Genomic DNA, 22,247 nt, shown 5'->3' with positions numbered 1-22,247 from the left:
CCTGTGAGGCTGGGCATTTCTTCCACTGCTGCCTCAACCTCCATAGGTGTTTTCAGTCAGAGGTTTGAGGCTTTATTTTCTGGTACTGGAACCCTGGGTTGTGCAGTCTGTCTCGCTCATGAGTTATTCCTCCTGGTTTATCTGAATATGAATGTGGGACCACTGGGTCCTCCACCCACCACCTTGCTAACAGGTCCTCTCCACCTGGCTGCTCATCTCCGCCCCTCCTACCAGTCTGGATGAATGTTTTTTCTTTAACTCCTTGGTTGTTGGACTTCCATACAGTTCAATTTTCTGTCAGTTCTGGTTGTATTTGTTGTTGTTCTTATTTTGGTTGTACACGAAGGCACAGTGTGTCTACCTACACCTCCATCTTGGCTGGAAGTCATCATTCCACAAAAATTTATTGAGACAAATAGATTGCACTGCTACTAAGAAAATTCGGGTTGATCCTTTTGAGAAAATTAAAATTGAAATGAAGACTTCAGCCTTTTCTTTTATGATCTAGGTTAATTAACTGTGTGTTATAAAGCTCTAAAGTCTTAGCAGTTTCAGATTGGACATTTAGCTGTTAAGTAGCCAGGGAGCAAAGATAAAATGACAGTTCTTATGCACCATTCTTAAAATAACCTTTCTCAAAATCTCTGTGTCAGATTTTGCTGAAAAAATCCTTAGGACTTTAATTCAGATGTTTTAACCACTCATAAGTCACTGATTTATCAGACTTTTCCAAGAGCAAATATAGAAATTTTGAACTGTGATAAGGTCTTAGCAAGAATGTTAGCATATCTATAGGAATTCTGACAGTAGTTTTTTCTTCTTTGTGAATTTATGTGAAAATGCTTATAATTTATAAAATTAAGTTTTAATATATTTACACATATATTCAGTATCATATTTGTGGAATAGTCTTTTTTTGACATGAACAAGTAGAGTTGGAACTGTCTTGGAAATAAGCAGAGAAATCCCTGCAAAAGAACAGATTTCCTTTAGTCAACTCCTTTGTTGCATTTAAGGTGTGATTCATTTTCCAGAACACTGAAGTACAGACATGTTTCAGAAACAGGTACTGTGTGTCAAATAAAGTGTATCTATTAGGCATTATAGTGGTGAGGAATTTATTCATTCCTGACTGTGAGTATTTTTACTCCCATGTTAGTAGGCCTAGAAGTCTGATACTTGGTTTATCCAAAGCTTATCAGTTTTCAGGAAAAAAGAAATGTGGTGGGTTACAGATGACTCCAGGTTCCTTGCTTTCCATCTCATTGACAGGTGGAGACTATTTCTCCTCCTCTGTATTCCAGGATGGCCCTATGACTTGTTTTGATGAATGGAATGTGGCCAAAGAGACTAATTTCTGATGCTTGGGCCCAAGAGTTCTGCAGCTTCAACTTACACTGCCTGGTGAAAAGGGTGAGTGCATTGAGACTGGATATGAGAAAGTCCAAGCTAACCATGCAGCCAGCAAGAGATGCTGAGGTGCCGGATATGTGTATGGAGATTTCTGGAACTTCTAGTCCACTCTCTCTCTCTTTTTAATGAAATGAAATGAAATTAATTAATTAATTAATTAATTTTTATTTTATTTTATTTTTCAACCATAGTTTACATTCAATACTATTCTGCACCTGTTTCAGCTGTATAGCAAAGAGGCCCACAAACCATGCACTCTACAAAGTGGTCTCCCTGCTACCCCAACCCTCCATCTGGCCCCATACCCAGCCACCTTGACATTATTAACTATATTCCCATGCAGCAATCTGCATCTCAGTAGCTATTCTGTAACTACCCTTTGTACTGCTTAATTCTTTCACTTCTTTTGCCCAGCCCATCAACTCCCCTCCATTCTGGTAGCTGCCTGTCTGTTCTTTGTATCTGAGTCTATTTTGTTTGTTTATTTTGTTCATTAGATTCCACATGTAGGTGAAATCATATGGTACCATCTTTTTCTGACTGGTTTATTTCACTTAGCATAATGCTGTCCAGGTCCATCCATGCTGTCACAAAAGGCAAAATTTATTCATTTTTAATGACCAAGTAGTATTCCATTGTGTAAATGTCCCACAGCTTTTTTATCCATTCATCTACTGATGGGTGCCTTGGTTGCTTCCAAATCTTGGCTATTGTAAATAATGCTGCAGTGAACATATGGATGCATATATTCTTTCAAATTGCTGTTTTGGGTTTCTTTGGATATATTTCCAGAAGTAGTATCACTAGGCCATCAGGCAATTCCATTTTCAATTTTTTGAGGAACCTGAAAATGCTTCCCATAGCAGTTGTACCAATCTACATTCCCACCAACAATGAATGAGGGTTCTTTTTTCTCCACTTCCTCACCAATAACTATTTGTTGATTTACTGATGATAACCATTTGGAAAGGTGCAAGATGGTATTTCATTGTAGTTTTGATTTGCACTTTTCTGATGGTTAGTGATGTAGAGCAACTTTTCATAGGTCTATTGGCCATCTGTATGTCTTCCTTAGAGAAACATCTGTTCAGGTCTTCTGGCCACTTTTTAATGAGGTTGTTTGTTTTCCTGGTGTTAAGTTTTCTGAGTTCATTGTAAATTTTGGATATTAAATCTTTATCTGATATATAACTGGTAAATATCTTCTCCCATATAGAAGGTTGTCTTTTGCTGATAGTCTCCTTTGCTGTGCAAAAACTTTTTAGTTTGATGTAGTCCCATTTGTTTATGTCTTCCTTTTTTCCCCTTGCCTGAGGAGATATATCAGAAAAAATTTTGCTATGAGAAATCTCTGAGATTTTACTGCCTATGTTTTCTTCTAGGATTTTTATGGTTTTGAGTCTTACATATCACTCTTTGATCCATTTTGAGTTTATTCTTGTATTGAGTGTATTCTTGTAGTAAGAAAGTTGTCATTTCATTTTTCTGCATGTATCTGTCCTATTTTTCCAACACTATTTATTGAATAAGCTGTCTTTACCTCATTGTATGTTCTTGCCTTCTTTGTCAAATTTTAATTGACCATAGAGGTGTGGGTATATTTCTGGGCTTTCTATTTTGTTCCATTGCTCTGTATGTTTTTATGCCAGTATCATGCTGTTTTGACTATATAGCTTGTATAGTTTGACTATAGTTTGTTATCAGGTAGCATGATACCTCTAACTTTGTTCTTCCTTCTCAGTATTGCTGAGGCTATTCAGAGTCTTTTTTGGTTCCATATAAATTTTTAGATATTCATCTAGTTCTATGAAATATGCTATTGGTATCTCCATAGGAATTGTGTTGAATTTGCTTTGGGTAGTATGGACATTTTAATGATGTTAATTTTTCCTACCTATGAACAAGGTATATGTTACCACTTATTTGTATCCTCTTAAATTTCTTTATTCAATATCTTACAATTGTCCAAGTACAGGTCTTTTACCTCCTTGAATTTCTAGGTACCTTATTATTTGATGCAATTGTAAATGGAAATTTTTCTTAGTTTCTCTTTCTGATAGTTCATTATTGGTATATAAAAATACAACTGATTTCTGGATATTAATTTTGTATTTTGCTGCTTTACTAAATTCATTTAGCTATTCTAATAGTTTTACAGGAGAGTCTTTAGAGTTTTCTATATATAGTATCATGTCATGTGCAAATAATGACAGTTTTACTTCTTTCTTTCCAATTTGGATGCCCTTTATTTCTTCTTCTTGTCTGATTGCTGCAGCTAGGACTTCCAGTACTGTGTTGAATAAGAGTGGTGAAATCAGATATTCCTGTCTTATTCCTTATCTTAAGGGAAACACTTTTAGTTTTTGCTTGTTGAGTATGATCTTGGCTGCAGATTTGTCATATATAGCTTTTATTATGTTGAGGTATGATCCATCTATATATTTCCACCTTTTCAGTGTTTTTATCATAAATGGGGACTGGATTTCATCAAATACTTTTTCTGCACCTGTTGAGATAATCATATACTTTTTATATCTCATTTCATTTTTGTAGTGTATCACATTAATTGATTTGCTGATATTATAACAACCTTGCATCCCAGGAATAAATCTCTTGCTCATTGTATATAATCTTTTTAATGTATTGTCATATTCAGTTTGCTAATATTTTATTGATGATTTTTGCATGTTTATTAATTAGGGGAATTGGCTTATAATTCTTTCTTTGTAGTGCATTTATCTGGTTTTGCAATTAAGATAAGGCTGGCCTTGGGAGACTTCCCTCCTCTTGAATTTTTTGGAATAGTTTGAGAAGGATAAGTGTTAATTCTTCTTTAATGTTTGGTAAAATTCACCCATGAAGCCATCTGGTCCAGGACTATTGTTTGCTAAGAGTCTTGATTACTGTTTTGGTTTCATTCGCTGTAAACAGCCTGTTCAGATTTTCTGTGTCTTCTTGATTCAGTTTTGGGAGGTTGTATGTTTCTAAGAATTTATTCATTTCTTCCAGACTGTCCAATTTGTTGGCATATAGTTCATAATATTTTCTTAAAATACTTCGTATTTCTGTGCTGTCAATCATTACTTCTTTTCTTTCATTTCTGATTTTATTTATTTGGGTCTTTTCTTTTTGATTCTTGATGAATCCAGTTATAGGTTTATCTATCTTGTTTATTTTTTCAAAGAACCAGCTCTTGGTTTCATTATTCTTTTGTATTGTTTTGTTAGATTCCATTTCCTTAATTTCCACTCTGATCTTTATTATTTCCTTCTGTATAATAATCACTTTGGGTTTTGTTGTTTTTTCTAATCCCTGTGAGTTAAGATTAGATTGTTCATTTGACATTTTTCTTACTTCTTGAGGTAGGTCTGCAATGCTATGAATATCCATCTTAGGACTGCTTTCACTGTGTCCCAAAGGTTTCTGGGTGTTGTGTTTTTATTTTCATTTGTCTCAAGGTATCTTCTGATTTCTTCCTTGATCTGACTGTAACCCATTCATTATTTAGTAACATGTTATTTAGCTTCCATGTATTTGTGTGTTTTTAATTAATTTAAGTTGTTTTCTAGTTTCATATCCTTGTGGCTGGAGAAGATGCTTGATATGATCTCAGTCTTCTTGAATCTATTAAGACTTGTTTTGTGTCCTAACACATGATCTCTAGCAGAGAATGTTCCATGTGCATTTGAAAAGAATGTATATTCTGCTGCTTGGGGATGAAATGATCTGAAAATGTCAATTAAACCCTGCTCTAGTGTGCCATTTAAGCCACTCTTTCCTTGTTAATATTTTGTCTGGAAGATGTATCTATTGATGTCAATGGGGGTGTTAAAATCCTCTACTATGACTGTATTACTGTTGATCTCTCTCTTTATGTCTGTAAAGAGTTGCTTTATATATTTAGGTGCTCTTATGTTGGGTGCATGGACTTTTAAAAAAGATTTTATTTATTTATTTTTAGAGAGAGGGGAAGGGAAGGAGAAAGAGAAAGAGAGAAACATCCATGCATGGTTGCCTCTCACATGCCCCCTACTGGGGACCTGGTCAGCAACCCAGGTATGTGCCCTGACTGAGAATCAAACTGGCGACACTTTGGTTCACAGGCCTACACTCAATCCACCAAGCTACACCAGCCAGGGCAGGTATATGGATGTTTACAAGGATTAAATTCTCTGGTTGAATTGATCCCTTTATCATTATGTGGTGTCCTTCTTTATCCCTTATTATATTGCCTTTGTTTTAAAGTCTAATTTCTCTGATATTAGTACTGCTACCCCAGTTTTTTCATGTCCATTTGCATGAAATATGAGAGAATCTTAAAAGCAGCAAGGGAAAAACAGCTAATTACCTAGAACAGAGCTCTTATTAGACTGTTATCTGACTTCTTAACAGAAACTTTGCAGGCCAGAAAGGATTGGCACCAAATATTCGAAGTGATGAAAAGCAAGGATCTGTAACCAAGATCACTATACACAGGAAGGCTATCACTCAGAATTGAAAGAGAAATAAGAATCTTCCCAGACAAGAAAAAGCTAAAGAAGTTTATCACCACTAAAGAAGTATAACAAGAAATATTAAAGGGACTCCTATAAGAAAAAGAAGGGGAGAAATAAAAATATGAATAAGAAAATATCACAAAGAAAAAATTCTCACTGGCAAAGTGAACATGTAATAAAGGCAGTGGAACAACCAATACTAAAGCTAGTAAAAAGGTTAGAATGCAAGAGTAGCAGCATCATGTGTAATTACAACAGTAAAGTAAGAGATACACACAAACACAAAAGAAGTGAAAAATAATAACAGACACATAAATGTGGAAAATGTGAGTAAAAGGGTAGTGGTTCTAGAATGTGTTCAAATTTAAGTGACCATTGACTTAAAATTGATTGCTATAAATATAGCTTGGTATACTCAAAGGAGATGGTAACCTGAAACCAAAAATCTGTAAGAGATATACAAGAGATAAGGAGAAAGGAATTGAAGCACAATGGTACAGAAAGCCATCAACGTATAAGAGAAGAGAGTAAGAAAATCAGAAAGGAACAGAGGACTACAAAAACAATCAGACAACAATTAATAAAATGTCAATAATAACATACCTATCAATAATTACTTTAAATGTAAATGAATTAAATGCTCCAATCAAATGGCAAAATGGATAAAGAAGTGGTACACATGTACAACAGAATATTATTTGGCCATAAAAAGGAAACCTTACCATTTGCAACAACATGGGTGGACCTAGAGGTAGTATACTATGTGATATAAGTCAGACAAAGAAAGGCAAATGCCATATGATTTCACATATATGTGGAATCTGAAACACAAAATAAACAAGCAAAGCAGAAAGAAACTCATCAGTACAAAGAACAAACCGATGGTTGACAAATGGGAAGGGAGTTGGGGGGGGGGATGGGTGAAAAATGTAATGGGATTAAGAATTACAAATTGGCATTTACAAAACAGGGCTATTCACAAGGCATTAAAATACAGCTAATACAGGTAATGGAATTAAAAATTACAATTGGCATTCACAAGGCTATAAAGTACAGTTTAGGGAATATAATCAATAAAATCTTAACAAATTATACAAAGTGTTATGTGGGTGCAAGACTTCCTGGAAAGATCATCATGTAAGCTATATAAATGTCTAACCACTCTGATATACACCTGAAGCTAACATAATATTGAATGTCAATTGCAACTGAAAAAATTTTAAATTAAATTTAAAAATGAATAAAATAAATAAGCAATGTTGTTTAAACTACCTTAGTCTATGGTATTTTGTTATAGCAGCCTGAACTTATGAAGACACAGAAAATATATAAGATAGTATAGTATACACACAGAATCAACAAAACTAGATTTACAGTTGTTTGTATGGGAGTTAATACAATAGTTTTGTGTACTCACAACTGTAAACCTACTTTTGCCCAACCCTGTATATTTGGAGTTCTAGACATAGATACAAGAGAGGAAAAGGAGAAGCTACATTGAAAAGATAATAGTATGTTCTAGAGTTGATGAAGAATGTGTATTATCAATTAATGAAGCAAAGAAATCACATGGAGAATAGAAACTTTTTTACCCTAAAATTAACTACATCTCTGGAAACTGTAGAACTCAAAAGACAAAAGGCAATCTTAAAACCAATAAGCAAAGAAGATGATCACCTACCAAAAAAGGGCTATTCAAATAATGTTCTTTTTTTAAAATTCAGACATAACTTTAATAGCAATTACAAAAAGCATATTACATGGAATAATTTTTCAAAGCCCTTTATCAGAAAAATTTTGCATCTAGAAGTGATTATCCTATAACATTATAATTTATACAATTTCAACAAGATACTTATAAATTATTTTTAATATATATACAAAGTTATGAATAACTCAAAAATTAAATAACATCTAAAATATATCAGTTTTATTACCCTGAAGTCAGAATGTTGGAAGAAGTTTTAAGGCAATAGGATATGTACAATATGACAATATGAAACCCCCAAATTATCACTAAAGCATAAATGTTTTTATAAGATGGATATACACCAAGTTGGAATTTTTTCAAAAAGTTAAAATTATAACTACCATGTGTTGCCACAATCTACTTCTGGATATGAATCCAAAATAATTCAAAGCAGGATCTCAATGAAATATTTGCACACCCTCATTCACTACTGCATTTTTCACAATAGTTAAAAGAAACCCAAATGTCCATTAACAGATAGATAAAGAGAACGTCGTCTGTACGTACAGTGGAATATTATGAACCTCGAGAAAAAGGAAGTTCTGTCACATGTTACAACATGGAAGAACCTCTATGACATTCTGTTAAATGAATTATACAAATACAAAAATATACAAAAGAACAAATATTGTGTGGTTTCACTTATAAAGTAGTCAAAGTCCTAGAAACAGAATGTAAAAAGGTGGGTTGTTCAGTCTGGGGAAAGGAGGTGGGAGAATTAGTGTTTAATGCGTATATTTCAGTGTTGAAAGATGAAAACTATCTAGAGATCTGTTGCCCAACAGTGCAATGTACTTAACACTATTGAACTGTATACTTAAAAATGGTAGAGATGGTTTTTAAAAAGAATCATAGGCATACATTTTCATGACATACAATTGTCAACAGATTTTTAGATATGATGTAAATACCAAAGTAACAAAATAAATAAATAAATAAATAAATAAATAGGGCTTCATCAAAAGTTAAGAATTTTCCTTCCAAAGACACTATCAAGAAAGTAATGGACAACACACAAAACGGAGAATTTTGTGCAAATCACATCTCTGGAAAGACTCTGTTACCTAAAATATATATAAAAGAGACAAAAAAACAACAACTAAAAATTGGCAAAGGCTGAATACATACTGCTCCAAAAAATGTACACATGGCCCAAAACCGTGAAAACGTGCTTAATATCAGGGAAATGCAATCTCAATGCACAACGAGATACCACTTGAGAACCACCAGGGTGGTGGCAATTCTTGTTGCCATATCACTGAGATTTCCCCAGGATGCCATGGCTTCTTCAAAGGGATATATTCCTAGTGGAGGAGGTGGAGGGCTCTGGAACCCAATCCATGTGGTACCGACCAAGTTGCTCCAGTTTTTGGTGTGTGACCTGCACTCCCTGAAGCCACTTTTCTCACAGAACAATGGGTGAAATGTGACTCTCTCCCCAGTTCTCTTTGGAGACCCTTTGAGCTATAAGGGAGTGGAGCACCAGAGAGAACTGAACACACCAGGAACACCTCCTCTGTATGAGTCTCACGATTTCCATGGGGGTTTGATGGGATGATAGATGACATTGTCGTTTTCACAATTCTAATTCAATCACCAGTAACTCCTTCCTTATTCCTGCCCTTCAAAGTCAGTGTTCCTAATGACCCTGAGAAGGGGATGTGACCCTGTTTCACCATGAAGACTCTGAAAACAGAAAAGTCACAGGACAAATTCGCACCAGTGAATGGAGGGTCCAGGCTCTGTCTGTCTCCCACCACATTTGCATCCAGTGCCTGCCACCCTAGGCAGGGCCACATCAGGTGGGCACGTGGGGAGGATGCTCACTTATGAGGGGTGGCAGCTTCTGGACCAGCCCCACAACACACACGAGTCTGGCACAACCTCGGATCCTCTTTTCTGCATTAAGGCCCAGCTGGACAGGGAGAGGACAGCAACTGGGGAAAGCGTGGCCAAGATGAGAAGTCTCCTCACAAAGTGCCTGGGAGGGCTGCTGCAAGGGAAGAGGGAGCGCAGCAAAGGAGGACTTGTGGGACTGACTTGTGATTCTATGGGAGATGGGTGAGGGCCCTGACATGAGTCCATTCTCACCCACGCTCTTTGTGGGGGGCGTGCAGGGGGCCAGGCCACCTGTGGAACTGGACTGCTTTAACCCTGTCCCATCGCTGCTTCTGGACCACTGCCCTAGGCCATAGCTTTGCATGCTGGGCTGAGCTGGGGTGATGCTCAGGGAGGCTCAGTAGTCCCAATCCAACCCTGAGTCCAAGGGAGGAATCAGAATTTAAACATGGGGAAGAGGCACTGGCTTGGAGGGAAGAAGATGAAGACCAGGGTATAACCACATGAAATCAGAGCATCCAACTGGTGCTAGGACAAGGCAGTTCTGGAGACAGGGGTCTCCTTGGCTCACCTCCTGTCCCTCTTGTTTGCTCACCTCACTATTACACCCGGGGTTTGTATCCCCTGCTTTGACTGTGGCAGTCTGTACCAGTGCTCACGATGGGGCGACTGAGGCCCCCCACTCCTAGACTGGATCTCTAGCTCTTACCAGGCCTGGGGCCACATACACCTTAGCCCCTACCACCCTTGTCGGTTGGGCTGTGCTTGTGAAGCTGGGTCAGAGTTTGTTAATAAGAACTGTTTTCCACAAGAATATAAACCTGCATTGGCATTTATACAAGAGTCCAGCCATGGTTGGGAGGGAAGGGACAATGATTGTGAAGTGTCCTTGAAGACCCATGGTCTCTGAGCCCAGTTCCCCAGCCATAGCAGATGGGCCTTCATCCCTTCTGCAAGGGACATGGCATCCTCTCTACCTGCTGTCAGTGTGTACCTTTATCAGGTACCTCACTGCTCTCTTGTCACACCCTGGTTCCAGCCACACTGTCCCCACAACTCTTCACATTCCATCATTCCACTGAGACTAGAGGATGCTTTTACTACGAGGCACAGAGGCAGAAAGCCTATCACCTGAGGCCAAGCCTTTTTCTCTCCAGTTTGGCCACCCACACAGGAAACCCTGGAAGAGCCGAGCTTACTGAGCTCAGTTGTCTGATGGCCTCCTGGAGGCCCATCACCCAGTCTGGCTGTGGGAGTAGAGGTGGTGGGAGGGGCTGCTGGGGATTAGAGAGCTGTGTGCTCCCAGGAGCAGTCAGAGGGTGTCCCTATCAATCTGGAAGGAGGGACTGAAGGGTTGTCAGTGGATCCATAGCACCTGAGACTTCCCACATCCTTCCTTCCTCTCAGGTCCCCTCTGCAAGGAGCAGTGCAGACCTGAGTATGGAGACAGTGGTCCCCAGTGCATTTTCAAACAAACCATGTTTATTCCTAATTGACACACAATGTCCCAAAGGTGCTGCTGCTATCACCCCCTAGGCCCACCGCCACCCTAACAGTCCTGTCCCTCCCCGCCTCCCAGCCTCCCATGTCAGTAGAATAGCCAGGATCAGCCCTGGGATGAGAAGGAGCCCTTGGCTTCTCTGGGGGACAGTCAGGTCACATCTAGTCTAGCGGGAAGGGACATTTTGCTGCTCCATAAGGGCTGCAGTGCTGCTTCCTTCAACTTCTTGTGACACATCAATCATACTCTCTCTTTTGAGGTTGTGAGGAGCAAACCAGCCCCAGAGCTGAGGCTGGCTCCCAGAGACCTGGAAGTTGGCCCCTGTCAGGGGGCTCTTCTCAGCTCAGGCTGGGCCTCCCCCCAGAGCACATTTCCTAGACTTTGGATTGGGGGGAAGCTTGGCTTGGGCCTAGTGTCTAAAGGAATTGGAACTGGACAGCTCTCTGGGGCCCCTGGCCTCCAGACAGACAAAGTCTGAGGCAGGGACGGATGCAGAGGGAGAGTGCAGGGCAGCAGGCTCTTAGGAGAGGCCCAGAGGGAGGCCAGGCTGGGGATGCCTTCCTCATTCTCACTGGACCTGCCCACTGGCCTGTGAGTCTGCCTAGCAAGAGAGGTCTCTCTGTGAAAGGAGGAATCCCTGGGTCCCAGTCCAGAGTGAAGTGCTCCCATGACCCCGAGGAGCAGAGTGACTCCATCAAGCTCTGGGTTGTGGGTACTCCTGTTACCCTGAAGAGACAGCAAGGCTTTGGGCCTGGACTGGTGAGTGTCAGCTGGAGCATGCCTTTGACGGTCCTTGAAGTCAATCTCTGCCGGGCAGGCTTTGTCATAGACCTCCAGCTGGGGGCTGTGGCCCTGCCTCTGGGTGTCTTGGCCAGCCTTAGACTCAGAAGGACTTGAGTCTGATCAGGGTACACCATGATTTGGGGGTGTCTGCACACCCTCCTCTTCCTTTGAGGCCAGGAGTTGCTTCTCTAGCAACTGGGAGGAAGAGGGGGCAGTGACTGACTCTGCATGTGCACGTGAGAGGAGGAGGAGCATGGGTGATAGGATAATGGCATTGGAGAGGAGGAGGACAGGGGGTGACATCATGACTTAAATCCGAAACAGACATGTGGATCTCCTGCTGTCCTCCCGTGCCATATTTGAGCTTTATGCCCTTTCTTCCCCTTTTGGGCTCCCATCCTCTCTTTCCTATCATCCTCTTCTTATAGTCCTCTCCTTGTCCTTCTGCACTGCACCCACCCCAGAGTTGGCCCCTCGGCATGCCATGCCTACAGGTGGGGTGGACAGTCATGTGTGCCCCCGTTCTCAGTTGCTCCCTGACTTGGTTTACCTGGATGTTGCCTTCCATGGCTCATGGCAGTCCCTCCCACCCCCGATCTACATGTACTACCTCCCTTCCTGACTCACCTAGGGCCCTTCCCTCCTCTAACTCACTTGTGGTCCCTCCCTCCCATGGCTCACCTGGTGTGTTAAGACTCCAAGACAACAGATAGCTCCCTGCACTCAGGAGAAATGCGCTCTGGGCTGGAAGTGTAGAGAATTCCTGGACTGCAGCAGTTGGAGTACCTTCTAGCTTAGCTCTTGGGGAGGACATTTCATCATGGTCTTGGCCACAGAGAGCCCCACTGGACAACTTTCTGGCTAAGAATGCCTGTCCCCACAGCCCCCATTAGCTATGGTATACTCAGTTCAGATCCCTTAGAAAGCTATGGTGGGGCAAGCTCCAGGTGCCTGTGAAACAAGACATAGGACTAGGCTTTCCTATGACCCACCCTGTGCCACCACCATGACATAACCCACTACTCCCTAAACACACATTTGGAAGTGGTTTGTCTAAAGTGTCTGCTGCCATCCTTTCCCCACACCCAGGCATTTCCCCTGAGTCATCCTGATTCACCTCTCAGGAGCCCACCTGTCCGTCCAGTGCTGTCACAGGTTGCCACTGACTCCCAGATTCCCTGGGTAAAACAGGTCCCTTAGAGGTCCAGTGCTCCCTCCTTGCTGCACTTCAATCCAAACTGCTTCCCCAGTGGAAGTGTGATATTTTAATCCCAAGTTTTAGGGGACAGCCCAGTCTCTAAAACACCGACCTATAGTCTTACCTCCTTCCGAAGTCATACCTGCAGGCTGAGGCACTGACCACTGCTGCCTACTAGTCTGCACAATGAGAAAATTCAAGTCCAGGAACCAGAGAGTGACCTGCTCCAACAGATGCTCAGCATCCTCGTGAAGGAGGTAAGAGTGAATTTAAATGGCAGAATTTAGGACCCTTGACCTTCTGTAGTGGGGGAGGGGCAGAGGGTCGGTGAGCCTGGGTGGGGTGGGGAGCCAGCCATTCCATGGAGGGCCCTGGCAATTAGGCAAGAATCAGAAGTTCCTTTCACATTTTGTTTGGTAACACAACTGGTGTGTGCCTTTTTGAGCAATTTATACTTTGGTTTTTTAAATTTGCAGCACAGAGGCTTTACTTGATGTTTCCTTTATTTCAGTTCTTGACCCATTTTGGGTCCCTCAATCTGCTTTCTACCTGACTCTTGGTTTACTTCAACACGGGCCACACTTTCTGAACAAAATTAAACATATAACCTCAAAAAATAATGAATACGTATGACAACGTGGAGCCTAGTGTTTGAAATTAGGACTAACTCAGCAGATCCAGCCTGTTCGGTGGCTGTGTGCACACCATTCCTTAGGAAGCAGTTCTGTGGCCCCAGGTACCACCCAGTGCTGGAAGCTCTGCCCACTGCAGCCGGACGAGCCTCAGGAAAGGCTCCCTTTGCTCCAGTACATCAGGAGAAGGCCCTGTAACCTCACAACCAAAACCAGAAATTACTCCTTGTTGGCTTTCAGAGTATTATGTTGTTCAGTGCTGAATTTTTTACCTTTTGAATGATTTTAATGTATGTTAAGAAATCCCTTTGCATAGTTCACAGTCAAATTGTGCAAAGTGGAACATGCAGCGACGAGTCTTTCTCCGGCCTCCTTCCCGCTGCAGCACAGCCTTCTCTCCCACAGGACACCGGTGTTACCTGTTTCCTTTCACTCTTTCCAGAGACGTATCACACAGCTAAAAGCAAATGCAAGCTATTTTCATTTTTTTAAAAAATGCTCTCAGCTCTTTTCTCCAGTTAAAAATTAATACATGTTCCAATATATTTATTTTATGTGTAATATTATTTAGCATGTATCATAATAATTGCCCTTGTACTGGTAATGTGGCTCCTCTCTTATTCCTGGATGCCACAGCTGCCTCTTGCCTCTCTTAGACCCACTCTAGAATTCCTTCCTTATGGTGAGTCTCCTTCTGGCCTTTTCTCTCTCATGATGAATCCTTCTGCCAACAAAATGTGCCTTACTTACTTGAATGCCTCCATAACTGCTTCTCTTAGTACAGGTGCATTCCTAGTGGCTCCCACCGCCCCCTTCATATCCTATCCTCAATATAGGTATCCTCAATATGGTAGTATGTTGTGCTGATCATATTGTGTGTTGTTGGCAGAGTGGGGCTCTACCTGCTTTTATATTTCAAAACATTTTACATTTTAAGTAAAATTCAGTATAATGTATATAGAAGGTTTATGTTTTGGGTTTGTTTTCATTTTGCTTGGTTTGGTTTTGAAATGGGAAGTCACGGATGCTGAGCTTTGGGGTGGGGGGAGAACAGGTGTATTTTGGTATCTGGAATCAGCAATGAGAATCCCCCACCAGGTGGGATAAATGGGAATTGCTGGAATGGTGGGAGTTGGACAGAGCTGGTTGTTCAGGACATACTCTACCTTCCCCCATCTCGCCATGGACAGAAGGAATCCTCTGCTCTTTTTTATTAAAATATATTTTAATTACAGATGCCATACAATATTATATTATTTTCAGCTGTACAACATGGTGATTAGATATTTACATAACTTAACAAAGAGATCATTCCAATAAGCGTAGTGCCCATCTGGCCTCATGTTATCGACTGTATTCCCTATGCTGTACTTTACATCCTTGTGACTATATTTCTAATTGGGAATTTGTACATCTTCCTCCTTTCCCCTTTCGCCCATCCTCCCAACTATCCTCTCATCTGGCAGTTTTCAAAATGCTCTCTGTACTTACGATTTTGTTTCTTTTTTGTTTGTTCATTTATTTTGTTCTTTAGATTTTAATATAAGTGAAATAATATGTCATTTGTCTTTCTTTGTCTGACTTATTTCACTTAGTGTAATGCCTTCTAGGTCCATTTGTGTTGTTGCAAATGGCAAGGTTTCATTTCTTTGGTTGAATAGTATTCTGTTGTGTAAATATACCACATGTTCTTTATTCATTTATTGATGGATGCTTAGGTTTTTTCCACATTTTGGCTGTTTAAATAATGCTGCAGTGAACATAGGTTATGCATATGCCTCTTCAAATTAGTGTTTTGAGTTTCTTTGGATAAATACCCAGAAGTGGAATAGCTGGGTCCTTCATTGTCTATTGTTTTAAAGTCTGTTTTCCCGATATAAGTATTGCTACCTCGACTATTTTTGTTTGTTTGTTTCCATTTTCTTGAAATATCTTTTTCCATCCCTTTACTTTCAGTCTGTGTGTGTCTTCCAGTCTGAAGGTGGTCTCTTGCAGACAGTGTATATATGAGCCATGTTTTCTTATCCATTTACCCACCCTTATGTCTTTTGATTAGAGCATTTAATGCATTTATATAAAGTAATATTGATAGTTATGTAGCTATTGCCATTTTATTATTCATATTTTTTATCTGTTTTTTTTTCTTCTTTTTTTAAGTTCCTTTAACATTTCTCCTAATACTGGTCTGGTGGTAATGAACTCCTTCACAGTTTTCTTGTCTGGAAAGCTCAATATTTCTTCTTTGATTTTAAATGATAGCCTTGCTGGGTAATCTTGATTGTAGGTCCTTGCTTCTCATCACTTTGAATATTTGGCATCAGTCCCTCCTGACCTGGAGCTAACTGTTTTGTGGAAGCTACCTTGTACATAACTAATTGCTTTTTTTCTTGCTGTTTTTCAGATTCGCTTTTTTCTCTTTAACATTTGGCATTTTAATTGTGATGTATCTTGGTGTGGGCCTCTCTGTGCTTTCTAGACTTATATGTCTATTTCCTTTACCAGCTTAGTGAAATTTTTCACCATTATTTCTGCAAATAGGTTTTCAACCCCTGTGATCTCACTTGTTCTTCTGGTATCCCTGTGATGTGAATGTTGTTATGCTTGATATTGTCCCAGAGATCCTGTAAACTTTGCTGTTCTGATTGGGTGTTTTCTGTTACTTTGTTACCCGAATCACTGATTTGATGTGCTTCACTTAACCTGTGATCTATTATGATGTATTCTTCATTTCAGTTTTCGTATTTTTCATTTATAACTGATTCTTCTTCATGTCTTCTATCCTGTTGTTATTTTTTAAATCTCTTTGTTAACATTCTCACTGAGTTAATCTATTCTTTCCCTAAGTTTATTGAGCAGTGTTATGAACTCTGTCTCTGGTAGAGTTCTTACCTCCATTTTGTTGAGTTCTTTTTCTGGATTTTTTTTCCATGTGTTTTTATTTGGGACACATTTCTTTGTTGTTGTTGTTGTTTTCATTTTGGCTGCCCCCATATGTATTTTTCTATGTATTAGTAGGTTTGTTCCATCTTCTGGTCTTGGTCAGTGGTCTTGTGTAGTTGGGGTCCTGTGGGGCCCAGTGGCAGAATCTCCTGGATCATCTTGTGCTGGGTTCTCTAGGCATGTTTCCTGTGTGGTTTGTTTGTGCCTTGCTGTTGCAGTTGAGCCTTGATTACTGATGGCATGTTGGTGGAAGGGACTGACCCTCAGGCTGATTGGCTGTGAGGGGGGAGCTGTGAGTACAGCAGATTAGTTGTTGTTGTTCAGGGGCTGATCTCACAGGGCAGGATTTGCTTTAGCAGGGTCTTGGTGTCTGCCCAGTCCACAAATTGGGTGTATTGTTTGTGGAGGTGTTTGGTGATGCTCTGGTGTGGTCTGAAGTCAGGTGCACTGGCTCTGGGGCCTTCTAGGTATACAGGCCAAAGGCAGCCACTGCTTGTGCCCTGCCTCAGGCCACTCAAGACGAACTACAAAGTGATCTTCATAAGGTTGCTATTTGTGCCAGGCTTGGAGGGTCCTGGGAGAGGCCAAGATACAAACTGAGTCTGACTGCTGCTAGTGTTGGGCCTGGGGCCACTTATCAGGGGGACATGGCATGCACAGGCTAGATGCTGCTTCCTTGGGGCTTGTGAATCTTTCAGAGATTTTGGGAAAGATTTTAGCATGAGCCAAGACAGGCTGTTTGTATGGCCAACCACTGGAAGCAGTTTATGTGGGCCCACAAGCTGGGTGAGATGGTATCTGAGAGATTCACCGGAGCTTGGTGAACAACATTAGCCAGACAACATTAGCTAGGTTGACTGAGATTCCAATATGACACCTACCTGCACCTGCAGGGAGAGGGCTCAGCAAAATAACAATAGCTTCTGATAAGACTTCCTTCTGGGAGAAAGTTACCCCTCCAGCCCTCACCCCAAAGCCAGACAATTAAGTTCCTCTCCATCTGTCCGTGGTGCATTTTGAGCTGCTACCCTGTTGCTGGAGCTCAGAGCCAGTGAATTCAAGGAACTGGTCAGGAATTCACTGAACAGTTCTTTTAAGAGCAACTCCCTGGACCTCCAAAAGCCCTCCGTACCACTCAGCTAAAGTCCCTACTGGTTTTCATGGCCAGAAGTTATGGGGACTTCTCTACCCAGCATTGGAACCCTGGGCTGTGGAACCTGGTGTGGGGCTGGGACTCCTCACACCTCAGGGGCAACTTCCACAGCCAAGACATCTTTACCAATTTTTAACTGCCACGTGTTGGTGTGGGGCTTGTTGTGAGGCTCCTCTTCTCCTACCAGTTTCTATGTGCCATCTTCCTTGTATCCTTAGTTATAGGACTTCTGTTCTGATAGATTTCAAGAGGTTCTGAATGATGGTTGTCCTATAGTTGTAATTTTGATGTGCACGATACACAGACTGACACAGTGCTGTATGCCAGTTATATCTCAATAAAACTGGGAAAATCTTAATAGAAAAATTTTAATTTATATCATGTTAATGAAGTAAGGATTGTCCAATTGGCTGATTGTTAAACAATGTTTTCATGGGAGCAGACTGAGATTCAGAGTGGTAACCTCTAGTGCCAAATGTGGACATTGTAACAGCCATCGTCCTACTATGGAAACCTAACAGTCTTTGAAGCTGACATGCATTGTGTCCTGATGCAGGCCAGGCACCTTTGTCATGCCTGGCATGCCTTGTCTTAGAAAGATGGAGTTCTGAGTTACTGGCTCATCTTTGTATCATACTACTCATTTATTTCTTGGATATTTTTTAAAGGGTGGCCTTTCCCCCTAAAATGTTAAATTACATCAAAAACAGAAGACTTGATGGGAGAGAGTCAAAATTTTAAATAAGTAGAGGTTAAAAGAATGTTGGCACCAGGTATCCCTTGGTTTTCAAAAGTTCACTTTACACCACTTTGAAAGACCTACATTATTAGTACCTGGTTTCATTAATTGAAAGAAACTAAGAGTATTTTTGCTTTTACACTAACAGGAGAAAAGCAAAAACAGTTGTTCAGCATTTGTTTTGCAGGAGCTGTTACAGAGGCAGTGGTGCCCTGAGTAGTGAGAGTGGAGTCCCCAAGCTGCTTCCTGGGTACCCCACTCAGCCCCTCAGCACTGAGCCCCATCCCTGTGAACTCTGTCTGTGACATCTGGGGTTTATAACAATTTCTGGGGCTAGCAAGATGTGGCCTGAGATATCAGGAAAGCCTGAGAGAGCTCATAAGGGGTGTTACATAGCATAAAACTGAATGTAAAGTGTTTTGATCATGGTGGGCAAAATAAAGATATTGTGTGTACATTGAATTTTTGGGTCTGGGAACACTCAAATACTTTTCATATAAATAATGATAATTTCTTCTTTGCTTTGTGCCATATCAGCTTATGAAAGTTTTCATAGGATTGCTTTATTTTGGACACCATGGGATGCCTGTGTTCCTCTTGGCACACAGAATGCAAAAGTACCAGTTCAGTGGGGATGGATGGGCTTTCGATGCAGGTGAGGAGGCAGCAATGGCACTCAGTGGGTTTTCCGGGATGGGCATCTAAAGTCCAAATGATATTTTTAGTCCTGGCCCCACAATGCAGGCCAGTGGGGCTGGCGGCAGAGGACAAGGGTACTGTAGGATCCCTGGTCTGCCCATCAACTTCTCTTTACCCCTTCCTAATAAGGAGAAACCTGACTCTTCTCAAGGACCCCAGAACCTCAGTCCTCTCTCTGTGAAGTTATCTTTCCTTATTGTTTTAATGCCAGGGTAGGAGAGTGGAAATGCCAAATTAAACAAACACAACCCAGAGATGAAGAGGTATTGAGGCAGCTGCTCCTGTTACTTACTGGTGGATTTGCATGCTGATTCTGTGTTATGTGACACCAAAGTGCAGAACGAAGATCAATGGCAGCCATCCCAAGTCCTCATCAAGCTCTCCGCTGCCAGCTGTTGGTTTTGGAAGTGCAGATTTAAAATGTAGACCTGATTTCCATCCATGGTCATGAGTCAGGTTGCTTACATCCATGAGGCACAGAGAACCAAAGAAGCAAAATAACCATTAACGTGGAAAGAGATGTGAGTGGTCATTAGTTACGTGGGCCTGTGCCAAGTCTGTAAGCCTTCCTAGAGCCTGTGAAACTGAGGTCTGAAAAAGGGAAGAAAAATTTCACATTCCAAAATTCACATTCCAAAATATCTATTTAACTAATTGTTCACAAAATACTCCATTGGATCATCAACTAAATCTCAACTTTCTCTTATATAGTTGCACTCACTCAACAAACATTTATTGAGCATCTATTAGGGGCCACATATTGTTCATAGTGCTGTGAATACAAAGTCTCACCTGTGCAGCACTTTCTTTATAGTGGAAGAGACACAAAGTGACAGACAGGAAGTGAGGTGAGGTGGGAGGATGCACAGAAATACAGTAGGGTAATGTGGTAAACAGGCTAGTTGGAGTGATCGGGTGCCTCTCAGTGCAGGCGGCCTCAGGGCACAGAATGAAATTAGGAGTGGGAGCCACCTGGCTGTCTCGGCAGCACGTTCCAACAGAACACAAGCCATGTCTGTACTTTTAAATTTTCTAGTCATCACTAGAAACTAAAAAGAAACAGATCAACTTAGTTTTAATATTATATTTCATTTACCTCAGTAGCCAGAATATTATTTGACATGTATTTGACACGTATATTTCAATGAGACCTTTTCTTCATAAGCACCCTTCAAACCCTGATGTGAATTTTATGCTTACAGCACATCTCAAAGGCAGCCAGCCACAGTGCAAGGTCTTCGTAGCCACATGTGGCCAGCAGCTACCACCTCCAGGCTGGCCCTGGATGGAGATGGTCCCGCACCAGGCCAGGTGTGCTGCCAACTGACTGGGAGCTCAGACACGGGCTCTGATGGGTCTGGAGTCCTCGTGTGCGTGCCTTTGTTGTAGATGCTGTTATAAAAGCATGCCCACTGAGTATGATCTGAGTGACATGGAATAGAGAGGGGGTATCTACAGTTCCAATATCCAGAAACGAGACTGTCAGATGCTTCTCTCCTTCCTCTTGGGCCAAGGGGGCAGGCTCCTGGACAGGAGGACCTTTATTCCTGAGGACAGGGGGATTTACTGGAGGTGGACCTGTCAACACAGGCTCCACACCCCTCTGTGACACACACAGATCTTTGGACAGGCCCACCTCCGTGATCTGTTTGAGTTCTGTGTAATAGCAAAGTATATCTGAATGTTTGTGCAACTGAGAGAGGGAGAAAGCTACTCAAAATCTATGAGTCCTCAGCTTTGTCTGCTATAGCTGGGATCTTAGCGAGGATGCTTCTCTTTTCTAGGCTCTGGGTGTGAAAACCCAAGGTGGGTGGAGTGGGTGATGTTTCAGGCAGGCCCCTTCTAGCGGACATGGTTAAAACTGATCACAAGCAGCACTAATCTAAGTGAAATGGATTTTCTTAGTGCTTTGGGCTGGTTAGGATTTCAAGAAACATTCCTTTCTTTTGAGAATCCATTCATAAGGTACAGGGCAGAGGATTCCTGAGTAGGATATTTGGGAATATCTCACACAAATTATTTTAGAAATGCTTTTTTAAATAACCTGCAGTTTCTAGTGTTAACAAAGCTGGTTATATCCCTCCCCCAAAGAATTTGTGCTTATAAAACGTGTGTAAGCTGGTAAGGGAATAGGAAGCAGAAATGTTCCGTGAGACAAATAGGACATATGTGATGTAAGAGCACACACATGTGTGGATGCTCATGAGCACTTTTAACAGGGATGCTGATGGACATAGTGGCTGCCATTAACCTCAGTCACACAAGGCCACAGCACATGGACTCAATGGCACTAAGCAACACTCTCGGGGCCCAGAAAGAAGCACACTGAAGGTCCAGGTGTGTGCAGCATCTGATCCCTCTGCATGACTGAGCTCAGCAGGGCCACCAAAGGGAGAAGGACAGGACAGGTGGGTCTCCCATTGGGGGAGGGCACCTGTGGCATACACCGGAGGAAGAATGTCCCCCTGCCCCAGAGCTACACAGCTCTATGTGTGTCTGAGTTTCTGACAAGAGCTTCCCAAGTAAAGGAGCACAGCAAAGGTCTCTGTTGGGTGCAGCCAGCAGACCTTTCTGCAGGACTCACCTGCCCAGCAGAGTGTTGCCACCAGGTGTTTGGAGGGCTGGGTTAGTGCGCTCCCCAGGCTGGTGCTATTAGGATGGGGTGGTCACTCTACTGTGGGAAGATAGCATCAGTCTCTAAGTAGCTTCTTCTGTAGATTCTTGGGTAAAATACTTCTGTTCAGCCAGCTTTCAGATGGTTATTCCAGTTGATTGCTCTATAATTTGGTAGTAAATTTGGTTGTAAATTCAGTTTGGTGCTGGGGAGAAGTAAGTATAACTTCCACCTACTCCACAGCCATCTTGGGACCCCTGGGTCACTTTTTTAATGTCACTGTGTAACTAACTCCAGCCGGTGCTGTGTGGGCAGAATCATGCAGAGTATCCCTGTCTGAATTCCTGACCCATAGCATTTTGAGCAAGTAAAGATAGCTATTTTAAAGCCCCTCTGTTTGGGGACCATTGTTATACAACCATGAATAATAAAAACAATTGGCTCAAACACCCACCACCTCCTCGAAGGAAACCAAATCTGTGAATAGGAG

Source organism: Phyllostomus discolor, chromosome 9, assembly GCF_004126475.2.
Source record: "Phyllostomus discolor isolate MPI-MPIP mPhyDis1 chromosome 9, mPhyDis1.pri.v3, whole genome shotgun sequence".
NCBI lineage: Eukaryota > Metazoa > Chordata > Mammalia > Chiroptera > Phyllostomidae > Phyllostomus > Phyllostomus discolor.
The sequence above is the reverse complement of the archived record's forward strand: the minus strand, read 5'-3'. Positions refer to the sequence as shown.